Below are 14,153 nucleotides of genomic sequence, written 5' to 3' on the forward strand. Positions count from 1 at the left end.
ATATAAAAATATATTAACAATTTCATGTAATAATGTAACAATAATGGAAATTAGGTTGGTTTTTATGTCTTTGTCAATGGTAAAAGTTTTGAAAAAAATATTCGAGTTTTTTAGATAAGATTCGATAATTTTTTAGAACGGAAAGTTTTTTTTGATGTTGATAAAAAAAAAGTTGGATCATAAAAAAATGTTGATAAAAAAAAGGTAACTAAATAATGTAACTCAATATATACTATATCTGTTTTAAAAACAACCACTCTAAATATTGTAAAATAAAATACATGAAAACTTTATTTTTGGCAAAACTTTCAGATATATTGTGTCTGTTTTTGATTAACACCTGCACAGCCAACATGACACCAGTCTTGACATATTGGTAAAACTGAACTAGAGAGTGAATCTTTTTAAGGACTGCTTGTCAATACAAGAGTAATACTGAAATTTTTCTTTTTTTGTTTAAGTGGTGAAGTTCTTATTGTAAGTATGGATATTTCTCTAATTGGAATTTCAAAAGGAATTTGTTAAACTTTACACGCGTTTTTTAGCGGTCAGAATGGTTGCGTTGATACAATTTAGGATATGCCTTGAGGTACAATTTACGCAACTAATCTGACATTTAGTTAATTAAAAAATTTGACAACTAAAAATAAGATATTTTTAATTCTAGGTATTTTTTTGAATTAAGATAAATTATGCTTTAACATAAGTACACTGAACAAATCATCAACAAATATCTTCTACTTTTTTTAGTGAAATACGCTTAGCCATAAATCCCAAAAATAAGAAATCTCCAATAACAAACCAACTCCCAAAAACCAAATCCCAAAAATAAGAAATCTCCAATAACAAACCAACAAGAGCTTACTCTGGCCTTAATGCAGTTGGATGACAAAAAAAAACAGCTAACTCCTTAATTTCATTTAGTAAAGATAAAAAATAAACTAAAAAATTTCTTGTGAGTTCTAAAAATAACGAGTAATGTTAAAAGTACAATATAGGCATCGGTACAATATTAGCAACCTTACCCTAATACAATGACTTAAAGTTTTTTTGCTTAAAGTTAAATATTTAAAATGTTTTAGTTTTTTTGTGATATTAAAATGGTTTTTTGATCATTTTTTCTCTTCAAAACTAGTTTGAAAGTTAAAAAAAAGGTGACTATAAAGAAATGGCTTCTTACACGGTACTTTTCGTGTGAAACTTTTAAAATATAATTTCCGACTGTTTTGACGATTTTATTCAACTATTACCGCTTTAAATTGACATGTTTTTGTTTACTTTTTAATATTTTTCGTTGCCACAGCAAAGAAATAGAAAGCGAAATGTTTTTATTTCAGTTTACAGATAAATTATTTTGCACCAAAAATCTTTTGTGACATTAAAATCAAGTTGCGCGCTCATTAGATGCTTTCGGCCAAACTTCTGATTGGCTTGCTTGTTAGTCGTATGAAGCGCAACCAAAGTTAAAAAACGGCGAACGACAAGTTTCAAAAGATATTTTTATTTTGTATTTCGTAAATTATTTATTTATTTAATAAATATTTGATAAATAAAAAATATTTTTTGAATTGATTTGTGATCATTTATAGACTGTTTTAATATCTTCGATAAAGATAATAAAATCCGTTTTATATTTATTAAACACGTGATTGTTGTTGTAAATGAATATTAAAAATAATATTATGAGGTCATTATTCTTCTTCAGATGAAGAATACAAGATGTTCATAGAATGCTTTTTTGAAGCGCAGGCGTCGATTACCGAGGACATGAAAAGATCTATCGATGAACGAGAGTGGTGGATTATTATACGCGATGGAAAAACTGCTCATTAAATTTCACATGAGAAATGTTTCGTGGAGAAATTTATACACGCAGGATGCAAGTTTATAGGATTAAAAGTTTATTAAGTTGATAAAATTTTATCTGAAGATCAGAAAAAACTTCTCATTTTATGTTCAACCAACGTTCGTTATGTCGAGTTATATCAATCAGTGAATATCGATGGATGGACACCGAAGCATAAGATTGAAGATTTGACTATAGGGATCAGTCTTACTTTCGTATCAAAGAACGAGTTCGAAGGTTTCGTCCTCCCGTGGATTCGACTCGCTGAAAAATTAACTCTTTATCTTCACGACGACACGAACCTCATCGACAACATTTGTGAATGGCTTCGTGATTCGAACTTCAAGAAGTTGGTGATCAAGTACCGTGGAAAAGATTTTGATAACATCGAAAAGTTTAAAGTAACAAGCACGAAAAAGTATGTTAAATATGTTAAATAAATATGTAAAATGTATAAATAATTCAAGAATTATTTATAAAATGAAATGTTAAGTAATTTTTAAAAAAGAAAACAATTTTCTTTTAAATCATGAAACGTGGAAAAAAATTTTAAGATTTCCATTTTTACTTGGAGTTTTTGTTGCGAATATTTATTCTTTATTAAAAATTAAAGAAGCTTTATTATAAAATGATTATAATTTAATGTAAAATGTAACAAAAACGGAAATATAAAAAAAATTAGGCTAGTTTTTTGGTGTTGTCAACGGCAAATGTTATGAAAAAAATTATTTGAGTTTTTAAAGATGAAGTTTGATAATTTTTTAGAACGGAAAGTTTTGATGTCAATTAAAAAACAAACGAAAAACAAAATTTTGGCGAATTTTTTAAAAGCTTTGAACGGTGAACATTTTCTTTTCTTTCAAAGGAGGACACCATTTTTATAAAACTTTTTTTAAAAAAATGGTTGACTTTTATTTAAGTTAATCACTTTGTGTTTGGTTTCGAAAAATTTTCTGTCGTTTTGCAAATCTAGTTCTTTTCAACCCTAATAATTTATGTTGACTGAATTAGTTTTTCAAATAAGTTGGATCAATTTATACTTGCCGTTTTCATAGCTATTAAAATGACCTTTAGAAAAAAAAAAGTTTGAAAAAAATTTTAAGATAGGTCTTAAAGAGGCGTGGAGAGAGTCTTGTATCCAGAGTGTCAATAATGAAGATGATTTGCAAAAAAATTACGGTAGTCAGAGCTAACTTAATCCCGCCCTGACCCCTAACTGCCCTCTTCCTACAACTACGTTTCTAAAATCGTTTACCATTTTTTTGAAATCGTTTACCACTTTCAAAAACTAGATCGAATCTTATTAAATGAACAAAGTTTTTAAGCTCTGAAAATCGTCTTGCGAAGAAATTCTCGGAATCACGATTTCGCTGCTCACTGTGTCTAACTAATATGGCACGTTTGCAACAGGCCTTATTTTTTCCTATATATTGTAGGTCTATTATTTGTTTTTACTGCCTATCGCTATTTTGTTTAATTTTTATATTGATTGATTTATTGTTTAATTTTATTATTGATTCTTAAATGTCAATAATTTTGAGGAGTTTAGCTAACTGCACCACTATTTAACCCTAAAATGCATGATTTTTTAAAAAGCATTAGAAAAAATCAACAATATCTATAATGATTCGCTAATTCGTTTAAAAAAAGTTTGAAAGCCAGGTTTTAAAGTTAAAACAGTTTTTTTTTTTAAAAAAAAAGATGTTGCATACCTGCAACGTTATGCATCAAAGTATAAATTTATTGGGAAGTATGATAAGTTTTAAAACAATTATTTTTCTTATTGTAGCACAGATGCACCCCACATTTCTCATATAAAGTTTGTGCATATCCTTTGCATTTTGGAAATTTACATCTGACTTGTCCATCATCTTCATTTTTTTGATTTTATATTATCTTCATCATACTGGTCATTGTCTTCATCGCGCTCATGCTTATCTTCATTGTCCTCATCTTCATTTAATATTTGTAAATTTTTATTAAATGAATATTCAGGATCTATAAGAAAATCCTTATCAGAAACATCTTTATCTTCACTAATTTCACTTAAATGGTCTATGAAGTATTTTAAATCTCGTCACTTAACAGCTTCATTTTAATTTTGTTTGACATAATTTTAGCTGAAAAATATTTTTAAAAATTTTGATTTGTTGACTAAATTCACACACACTACATACTTAAGACAACATACATTTAGCACTACTCATAAAGAGAGAGAGAAAAAAAGATAATACATAATAAGATAATGATAAGATAATAAACAAAGACTAGAATGCATAAAGTAAAATTTCTGCAACATACAAACTTAATATTATTACTCACTATAATATTAAATTCATAACAACAAATAATTTTAAAAATAAAGACCAACCTTTAGAAAAACGAATATAAATTTATTTGTCCATAAAAGAGCGCATTATCTACTTCAAAAATCACTAGAAAATCGAATAAAATAGTCAACTGGGAAAAATGTAATATGGACGAACTAAAACCTCTCTTGCGCAGTGATTTTGAAAATATTGGCCAAAAAAGCATGCGCACATTTTAAACAAATTTTAAAATTGCTTTATAAGTGATAAATATGTTGCATTTCTCCAACACTATGCATGTAACGATTAATGTCATTATTTTGATTTTTTTTTTTTACAACAGTCACAACAGATCAAAGTGACCTAATAATGATAAGTGAAAACCTCAATTACATTTACAAATATCCTGCACCTAGTGAAGTACTAAAGCTCGGTGATTTTGTAGTTGTAAAATGATACAACTTGATTAGCATACAATGTATCATACATCCAATTGATAGTTGTTTCAACCCCATTGAAATTGTGAAATTAATGAATGATTTATATTATATTTTTTTTTTGGTCCATGCAAAGTTTATTTGGTCCATGTAATTTTCAGATCGCATTTTCCCCCATGACTTATTGTTTGAATCCTACAACGCAAAGGGGGCTGAGTTATTTAGGAAGACAGCATCGAGAACAGTTTTAGACCTACCCTAGAAACTCGAATTACTCTAGTTAACAGCGTCAGATGAGACTAGAAACACCATAGTCCCTGGAGACGCTGTTGTAATTTTGGATAGCCTTTTCCATGAGCAATCTGAAGTCTTTATTGGCGCGGCTAGCGTAAAAATGGCGCTAGAGGGCGCAGCGCCGGACCAATAAATAGTGTGTACCTGATGGTTTCTCCTGGCTTGGATGATATCATTTTGGACACCACTGATTGGAGAAGAATAACATACATCATATAAGATTAACACAATGCCCGGAGAGAAGCTCTACCCAAAGTTGCCCAACATCTTGAGTGTGCCTTCCATCGCACCACCCAAACCATCTGTGATCTCAGAGTTGACACTTGCAACACCAATTGGGTACGCATAGAACTGCCCTGAGATTTCAGGTGGCCCTCCAGTGTATATATAAAAGAGAGAAGCTCTCTGAGGAATACAAATTAATACCGAAAGAGGGAAAAAAGCACTGCTAAAAGGCCAACGGTCTGGGTAGCTATTTCTGATAATACTGGTCTCCTGACCGGTTTCATCGCTGCTAGTCTCGTAGCTTCTGGAACCGGCTCAATTCCGGGTTTAAGGCTCTCGAAGAAAAACATCTGGCCTAACTCTACAATGTAGATACGGATGTGCAAAAAACGTCCAGCAGCGAGATAGATGGAAAACGCGAAACTCTCGAAAACAAACTCGAAACTCCCGGAAAATGAGATTTGACTTGTGTATCAGCCTTCTTCTGTCGATTTTCCGACAGAAAAAAAGACGAGAGCAACAGTTCTTATGACTAGCGCAATATCTCTAGGGTCCGCGGTAAACCCATTAGTGAAGTACTGCTTCTTCACCCCTCTTTCTTCAACCCTCTCACCACCAGTTTCCTGTCACTTTTTTGGTTCTGGTTGCTCTAGTCTTTGCAGGTCCTCTTCATCAATCTTTTTTGCGGCAGCGGCGGCAGCGATCTCCAGCGTCCGTTTTACCAAAGTCTTGAGAAGTAGACGCTGTTTTTCTTTTCGTACGGCCGCCGATGCTTATCCAGCTTTATTAGTTCTCTCGTCTTTTTGTTTTACGGTGGCTGTCGGTTCTTCCATTATATATATTTATCGAATCTATAGCTTCATTAGGCAAATCAGGATCCTCTGAGTTCATTTTTTCAACTAAGTGCTGATCACGTTGAACAGACGATTCTGAACGCTGATCAACATCAAGATCAACGGAGCAATACGTAAATCGAAACGATGGTTTACTTCTTCCAAAATAACACACAGAGTATGCTACAGTACTGGGTTATTATAAAGATCATTTGTGATTACCCACGGGAAAGAATCTCTTGACATGACTCGTGTATGCTAGCGTTGCCATTTTGCTGAGCTCAGCGCCCATGCTCCTGCCCATCCTTGCGGTATATTCCGTTAACACAGCGGTCACCTCTGCTGGATCCATCTTACTGACATTGACATGCGTTAGTTTCCTCCCGAGATGTTTTTTTCCTATTTCCACTGCTCACAACAGCAGCCTACGAAAGAGCTCTACAGAGATACTTGTGCGGGGTTCTAGGTTAACCTCGATGGATGAGTTCAAGTCATCCCCAAGCAGTTCTTCTAGGATCTCTGCCATTATTGGCTTTAAAATATATCTGTATAGGGTCTTCCTCTTAATTATTACGAAAATCAGGGCTGATATACAGATCGCCAGAAAAAACCATGGCATTAAAAACCATTGCAGCTTGTTCCCCATATTACCATAGGTGGATATTAATGTAGGGATATAGACAAGCCAATACCACCCCCATTCTCATCAATTATCTGGATGAAGGAGCTCCTGTTTTTTAAGGGGAGGATTGCCATGGCACTTAGCTGTTTTCTTTTGAGTCGGGGGACTGCTGTGTATCTCTGCGCGATGATCCACAGGCTGTGCTTGATGTGGTGCCCGCTTATCGCAATCTTGCAGAGCGTGGAATTTCCAGAGTCTATTTCCTTTTCGGTAATGCAGTCGTCGATTATGAAGATGCACTCTTCTTCAGCAATTGTTTTAAATTTAGCATTTAGGGTTTTCTGGACGCCGAGTTGCTTTATGATTTTCGGCTTTGCTATAAGAAATTTTTTATCTCGCATCAGCTCAAAGGTAAGGTAAGTCTTGTTCCACTCAAGCGTTGGGCATGTTAAAATTTGAATTGCATCCGGCCGGCGATCAAGCAGACGGATACATAGGTCTGTCTTACCTGGGTTTGTTACGCCGACGCAAAGAAGATGACTTTCTATTGAGTTCACCATTCCAATTAGTGGTGTCTATTATTTCTAAAATGATGACCACTAATTAGACTATTTTGTTAGAGTCAGCATAAACATCATGGTTGCAGTGAATGTACACGATGCTCCTATCCCAAGCGGGAGTGATTTGTGTCGCTTGGCTGAAATGTTGTGAAACTATGACTCTGATGGTCTGTGTATGTTTATCAACGACTACGCCCTCACAATCGAACACTTGGTTGAAGTCGAGTTCTTTAAAGAACAGATAGGAATTTCAATCAGGCAATATCTTAACAGGTCTTGGCTGGTCTTGGCTGGTCTTGGCTGGTCTTGGCTGGTCTTGGCTGGTCTTGGCTGGTCTTGTCTTGACTGGTCTTGTCTTGACTGGTCTTATCTTGACTGGTCTTGAATGGTCTTGACTGGCTTGGAAAAACCAAACTTGTGTCGAGTAACGTGCTAAGATTTGATATGCGAGACGCTGGGATGTTGATCAGCTGCCTGATGTTTGGCGAACGGGCAAGGCAGATTATGGTTGATAAGAAATGGATCCCTGTCATCCTTGCACTCACCAATTAAAAAATTGACGCAAGACACATGCCATACAAATGGCGACTGGTAATGGAATGGCTATATTCAGCGCCATTGTGAGTGCTACTGCTTTCACTGGGAGTCAAGTCGCAGCACAGAAACTCTTTGGGAACGAGACCAAGGATGAGATAGAACGGCATAACAAAGCCATGGAGGCTCTCACTAAGACGCAGTAAGACAACCCAAAGAAACACGCTGAAAACCTGGATAAAATCAACGATTGTCTCACTACATAGGGTTTTTCCAAAACTCGACTCGACGACTATGTAACTGCAAGCTGTTTCTACCGCGAGATGATGAGAGTCAAAAGTGAGGAACCCAACGAATATATTCTCAGTCTTCCTAAAAAACCCGAATTCTCAGATTATTATACGCTTAGCAAAGATGAAAGGATGCGAGACTGCGAACCCTTCGCCGCAGCCGCAGTTGCCGGGGGACTCGCTTGATGGTATTTCACATCAAGCGTAAAACATAAAAAAGAAAAAAGAAAAACGGACCAGCCTGGCCAAAGATTTTCCAGACAGCTCACAGACCCTTGTAATTGGTCCGCTAAAACCCTATATTCGAGTTTTTTTTTACCTTTTCAAGCCAGTCAATTATTGGATCATGGAAGCCGCTAGTCCACAAAGTTCTTGGGATTATGAAACCAGCGCATAGTCGCGAAATAAAATGATCTCGTCTGGCACGATATTAGGTGAACAAGGGCTCAGGAATGGTTAATGAAACATGATGAATATACAATAGGCCGCCAAAGGGCCAGCTACCACTAATGGCAGTGGTTCAACATAACAAAAACAAAGTTCAGCAGGTGCTAGACTGGAGTGAAACCAATAGGTTTCTCGAGGCATTCACGAGAGATTCTGACGTCTGTGCTGAGAAGTTAAAGCAGTGGAAACAAATGGGTAATAACCCAGCAATTATCGACTTGCGCAAGGCATATCTCCAGCTGAAAGCGGATGAAACACTATGCCGTATCAAACCGTGATGTTTAAAACAAACGGTATTGTTTTACGCGACTTGGGTTTGGACTAAATTAGGCACCAAGGATTATGAAATCCATAGTGAGCGCCAAATTTTGATATTGTTAACATCTTTTTTGAAGTTTTTTAATTTTGCTCTAAATGTTATATTTTTATTGTTTCAAATTTTTTATTTTTATGTTTACTTTATATGTTAAATTGTTTCCAGTAAAGTATAACTACATAAGGTTAACTTAGCTAAGAAGTCTACTCATCACCTTTGAATAAATTATGATCAAGTAAATTTTGTAAAAGTAAACTTTTTTAGTTAAATTTTAAGTAATCAAAATAAATAAGTTTACCTCCTCATAAAGTTGTATAAAGTGAAAGTATAAATTTATCTCATACCTAACTGGAGGATTTTTTTCAGTGTTAATTTTACAAAATTTGAATGATTTATCCTCCTTTAAAGTGTTAACAATTCTCTAGATACTTATTGAAAGTGAGGATATATACAAGTTGAATTTAAGTCACTTAAATCGAATAAATGAAATTCAAATTTTGTTTGTTAAACATAAAAATATTACAAAAAGGAGAAACCGCCTGGTCTCAGTCCCTAGCAGTATGTTTTTTGCAACCACGAGTTTCTTTTAAGTTGTAGGTTAAAATTTTTTTGGAAACTTAAAAGCAAATTAAATACAGCAGAAAACAAGTATGTTGAGAATTTTTTATTTACGAAAATGCTTTTAATAGGCTGAAGGCTTATTCATGCTTTTTAACCGTCAATTGGTATGTGAATCAGTAAAATGTGACACTTAGAAATAACTTTCTGACATAATTTATATGAATTTTAAACAATAAGTTTCACATAATATATTGTTTTTATTTTTCAAGTTCAAACTTATGGTAGCATTTATTAGAAGAATTTAGACTAAAACTGCAAATCATGTTTTTTTCTTGATCAGGTAAAATTCTTTTTTTTAATGACTTTTTTATGTTGAAATGTCTACTTTTTAATATAAAAATAATTAAAATACTTGAGAAAAGTCAAAATGCTCTAGTAATTAGTTTTACACTCTTATTTAATATATTCTTATTAGTAACACATCACTCTCATGAGAGTAAAAAATTCTTTTTTTGCCAGTTTTAATGTTTTATTTTGTAAAAAATTTGAATCTTACTGAAGATTAACAGTTTGTGTTTCAAAAATATTTTGCTTGTTTTCAGATCAAATTTTTTTCAACCCCAATCGTTTTTATTGACATTTTTATCATTTATGTTCACTGATTTCAATATTCATATAAATTTGATAAACAAACACTTGCCGTTTCCATAGCAATTAAAACAAGCTTTAGAGAAAAAGTGAAGTTGATTAATGTCCGTATTCTAATGAAGCTCTAAGCTTACTTTAAAATTATCTTTTAAAATAAGACAGAGCTTTAACGAAGCTAATGAAGCTCTCATTACGTTTACTAGTAATTCCTTGACAACACTGTGCAAACCTAAATTGACTTGTGGGTCATTTGTCTCTGAAGAAATAACTTCAGTGGATTATGAATATTTACAGAAATCAGTTCAATCCTCTGTACTCAATTTTACAAACTTAATTAAAAACTCAACTTTTGTGGAACTTATTACATGATGCTCAAGTTTTTCTTTTTTTTTAGAAGTTGTAAGAAAAAAGATTTTTATTGTTAACTTTCTGATAGAGACTGAATTTTGCAGTTACTCAATTATGCCCTTTTTTAGCTTTAATTTTGTAGCATCTTTTTTTAATGTTACAAAATTTATAAAATGAATAAAAAGATGTAACAAAATTGAAGCCATGGATTCTTGTTTTTGTGTGAATCATGGTGAATTCCAGTTTTTTAGTATGCTGCAAAATACTTATTAAATATCCAGCGCAGCAACGCTCTAATATTTAAAGTAATACAAAATGCAAAACTCTTTCATGAAAATTGGTTCAGTTTTTTATCTATTTTACAAAATATATATAATGATGTCACATTTGCTCCGTGCTTCAAAAGAAGTTTATTTTCAAAAAAGGTTTACTTGATTATGGTTTATTAAGGTCTAAGATCCCTTAAAACTCTTTAAAATTCCTTTTTTTTTAATGCATTTCTGGCACGAAGTTTATCGCTGAAAGTGAAATTTGAATTCGAAAATATATTTTAACTTCTTTTATTACTGAAAATGATAATCTTCTAACACTATGTTTAATTTATCGATAACCTCAAAAAAAATTGAAAAAAAGAGACACAAGAAAAATGAGAACAAATTTATTGGTTATCGTATTGTTGACATGGAAATTTTTTTATAGTGTGGTTTATCAATTATTGTAAAAAACGTGTACAATCTGGTTTAAATCTTTCAGAATCTTTTTCTAAGAAAAAAGGATTCAGATCAATGTTATACATTTGGTATCTTAACTGCAACAAAAAAACTTAATTCTATGCCTCAAAGACATGCTCTGGAAGAAAAATTTTGATGTAAATAATAGAGTAATTTATTCAATGCGAGCATGTGATCACGGTTTGAAGGTATTAAAGTTGTTTCATGTCGCCTCGTCAGCTGAAAATAACTGGCATGATGATTGCCCTGATGCTATCAATAGCTGGTGTCGTTATAAACAGGACAAAGCTAATAAAGCCTCTACCTACAAAACAGGCACTGGCTTTCCATTTTCAGTTGTCAGTCATTTAAAAACTTTATAAATCAATCTATCACAAGAACTCTTAAAAAAATATCTTCATGGTAAGATCCGATATGAAGATAATACGTCAGTGCACACCCAAAACAAAGCATGCTTCGTTTAACATAGTTGGAGTTAGGAGTTAATGATGCTGTTTCAAATTTTAATTTTGGAAGAAAAGTAACCGTTCTTTTATTTTAAAAGATGAATATGATTCCTGGAATATATACTCTTTAAGGCTGTTCAATCATGAACAAAAAGCTTCTAATTTTTGCAGAATATCAAAATTGGACAATTTCTAAAAAGCAAAGAAAAGTTATAGATGTATGCAAAAAAAAAAAAGGAATATGCAAATAATGACCAAGAAAGTAATCAATATGATCCTGGTTCGTGTTCATATAATTAACTGTTTTTAAACAAAAATTTTGATTGAATATATTTGGTGCAATTGTGAATATTTTTTTTCGACGCGTTTTTCTCAATATGTAAAATATTTGAGCACCCTGCCATCCTATTTCATTAATGGTATGTTCAATTTGCATGAAACTTTCAGCAAACGTTTATTTCATATTGTTTTTCAATTGGAACTTTTTTATTTACACAAGCTTGATCTTAAAAAATTCTATTTTTTTAATTTACCATTTTGAAAATTTCAGTGAAAGTCAAATACTTTATTTTTTTAAATAGTTTTAGTTAAATTTGTAAATCAACATGTTGTTAACCATTTGCTAAAATTTCATACCCTAAATGCTTTCGGTTACTGAGAGTATGACCGGGGTGGTTCAAACATTTTTGAATGCAGACCATTTTAAATTGGTAGCCATGACAACTAATAGACTTTTTTTTTTTAATTTTTTGCAAATGTTGTGACCTAGTCCTTTCTCAGTATATAGTTGGTTTATTGTTAAAAGAGTTATTTTAAGTAAAAAATTTTTTTAGGGGTCTTATACCTTAAGTTTTCCGCAACAAGCTATTCGCACTAGAAAAAGATCCAAAATATATTTTAAGGTTTTGGGTTGGAAATTAATTTGATCAACTGTGCTGTTGTTTTTTAAATTATAAACGAATAAAAATGCTTTTTTTTTTAATTTATTTTACCTTATTCAAGTGAGATTACTTTTGTAAACTTCATATTACAGTTAAAAACTTAGAAGTTGTACACTTGAGGTTTTACGTCATAACTTTCGAACAAACCACGTCTAAGGTGACCTAATTGCACAAATCAAACAGTTAAAAAATTTTCCCTCTTCCTTCATTTCTTCAGCACAGTTGCGCTGGAAAAAAATAAAACGAAATTTATAGTATCTCAAAAAGAACATTTTGAAAAAATTTGATATTTGGTTGATAGAACATAAAAACAAAAATTATTGCCGTGTGACTTAATCAGATTGAAAATAGGTAAATGGGTTTGCATTGCTACCTACCCAAGATGAAAATTTTGATAATAGGTTTGAGGGCTTGAGTAAAATAGAGACGCATATTTTGATAACGCTTTGACAACTGTGTCCAAAACTCTTAATAAAAAAATCTAGCATAGAAGAACATGCTGTTCTCAATGATAATTTTGAAGTCTCAAGAATAACTACTTTAAAAGTTGTTGCAAGAAATGCATGGCTTAATACACCTGATTTAAATTCTTTACTTGATATAGCAAACTAACGAGGATTTGATACAGGAAATTACAGGAAATGTAAAATGCAGATCCTAAAAATAAGAAATATACAAAAGAAGAGTTCTTAACTCGTCATGGAGATTCAGGTTTTGAGTATAATCCTAAATCTACTCTAGGAGCAGTTGAGAGAATAATTAAAAAAAAGAAAGAAGGTTGTTATTAACAACCACATAAGATCTACCAGCAAAGGTGAATTACTTGATAAAACGGGATAAGGTAGTAGGAAGCAGTATTGCTCCCGTTAATCTAGCTATTAACGTTGCAACCGGTTTCATACTGCTGATAGCGTATTTTAAGGAGCATGATGGGCAACTAATCCCGCAAAGACTAACATGGCAAAATATGCTATTGGTGACGACACATGACAAGCAGCAGTAGAGTCGTTAATTGCGAGGCAAATGGATTTAGAACAAAGAGAATACGGTATCAGCAAGTCTTTAAAAAACATTTCAGAAACGAGTATATTTTCCGCTGGTTTGCCTCTAATCGGTCACGGCACAAGAACTGCTTTAGCAGAACAAGCAGAAAGTTTGTCTAAGGTAAATATCAAGAATTCCATAATCTATATTTTACTACTCCGGAAGAATTAAAGGAAGAATATGCTAAGGTTATTCTGTACTTGTTTTTAACAGTTTAAGCATCTAGTTGATGAGCTAGCACTTGAAACCGTCCCTGCTACTTTAGAAGCCGTTACAGAGTCGTTTGATATATTGAACTTTATCCGTGAAAGTATCAGGAATGAAGGCATTCATTTTCCGGAGTTTTTGGGTTGAGGATAAGATAACTTCTTTGGAAAATAAAATTCTAGCAATAGCAATAATACCAAATAAATCGCTTTGGACAAAACAGTTACATCTCCACCGATTGCAAATCCATAAAGGATTTGCAATCGGTGGAGATGTAACTGTTTTGTCCAAAGCGATTTTATTGGTATTAGATAATCACAAGGATACGTTGAGGGGAATTTATAAAAAATTAGAAGATATTGTAGAATTCAAAGAAATAACTGAACGTTTAAACAGGGTAAATAAAGACATTAGTAATAAACAAAATTATGAACAACAAGAGATAAACGGTTACTTTGACCAAACCAACCTTGCTATTGCTAGAAATCAATTAGAAAGCCATAGATATATTGAT

The sequence above is a fragment of the Hydra viridissima genome, unplaced genomic scaffold (genome assembly GCF_058129835.1).
Source record: "Hydra viridissima isolate aposymbiotic clone 2 unplaced genomic scaffold, HvirCarnegie_v1 scaffold_1, whole genome shotgun sequence".
In the NCBI taxonomy this organism is placed as follows: domain Eukaryota; kingdom Metazoa; phylum Cnidaria; class Hydrozoa; order Anthoathecata; family Hydridae; genus Hydra; species Hydra viridissima.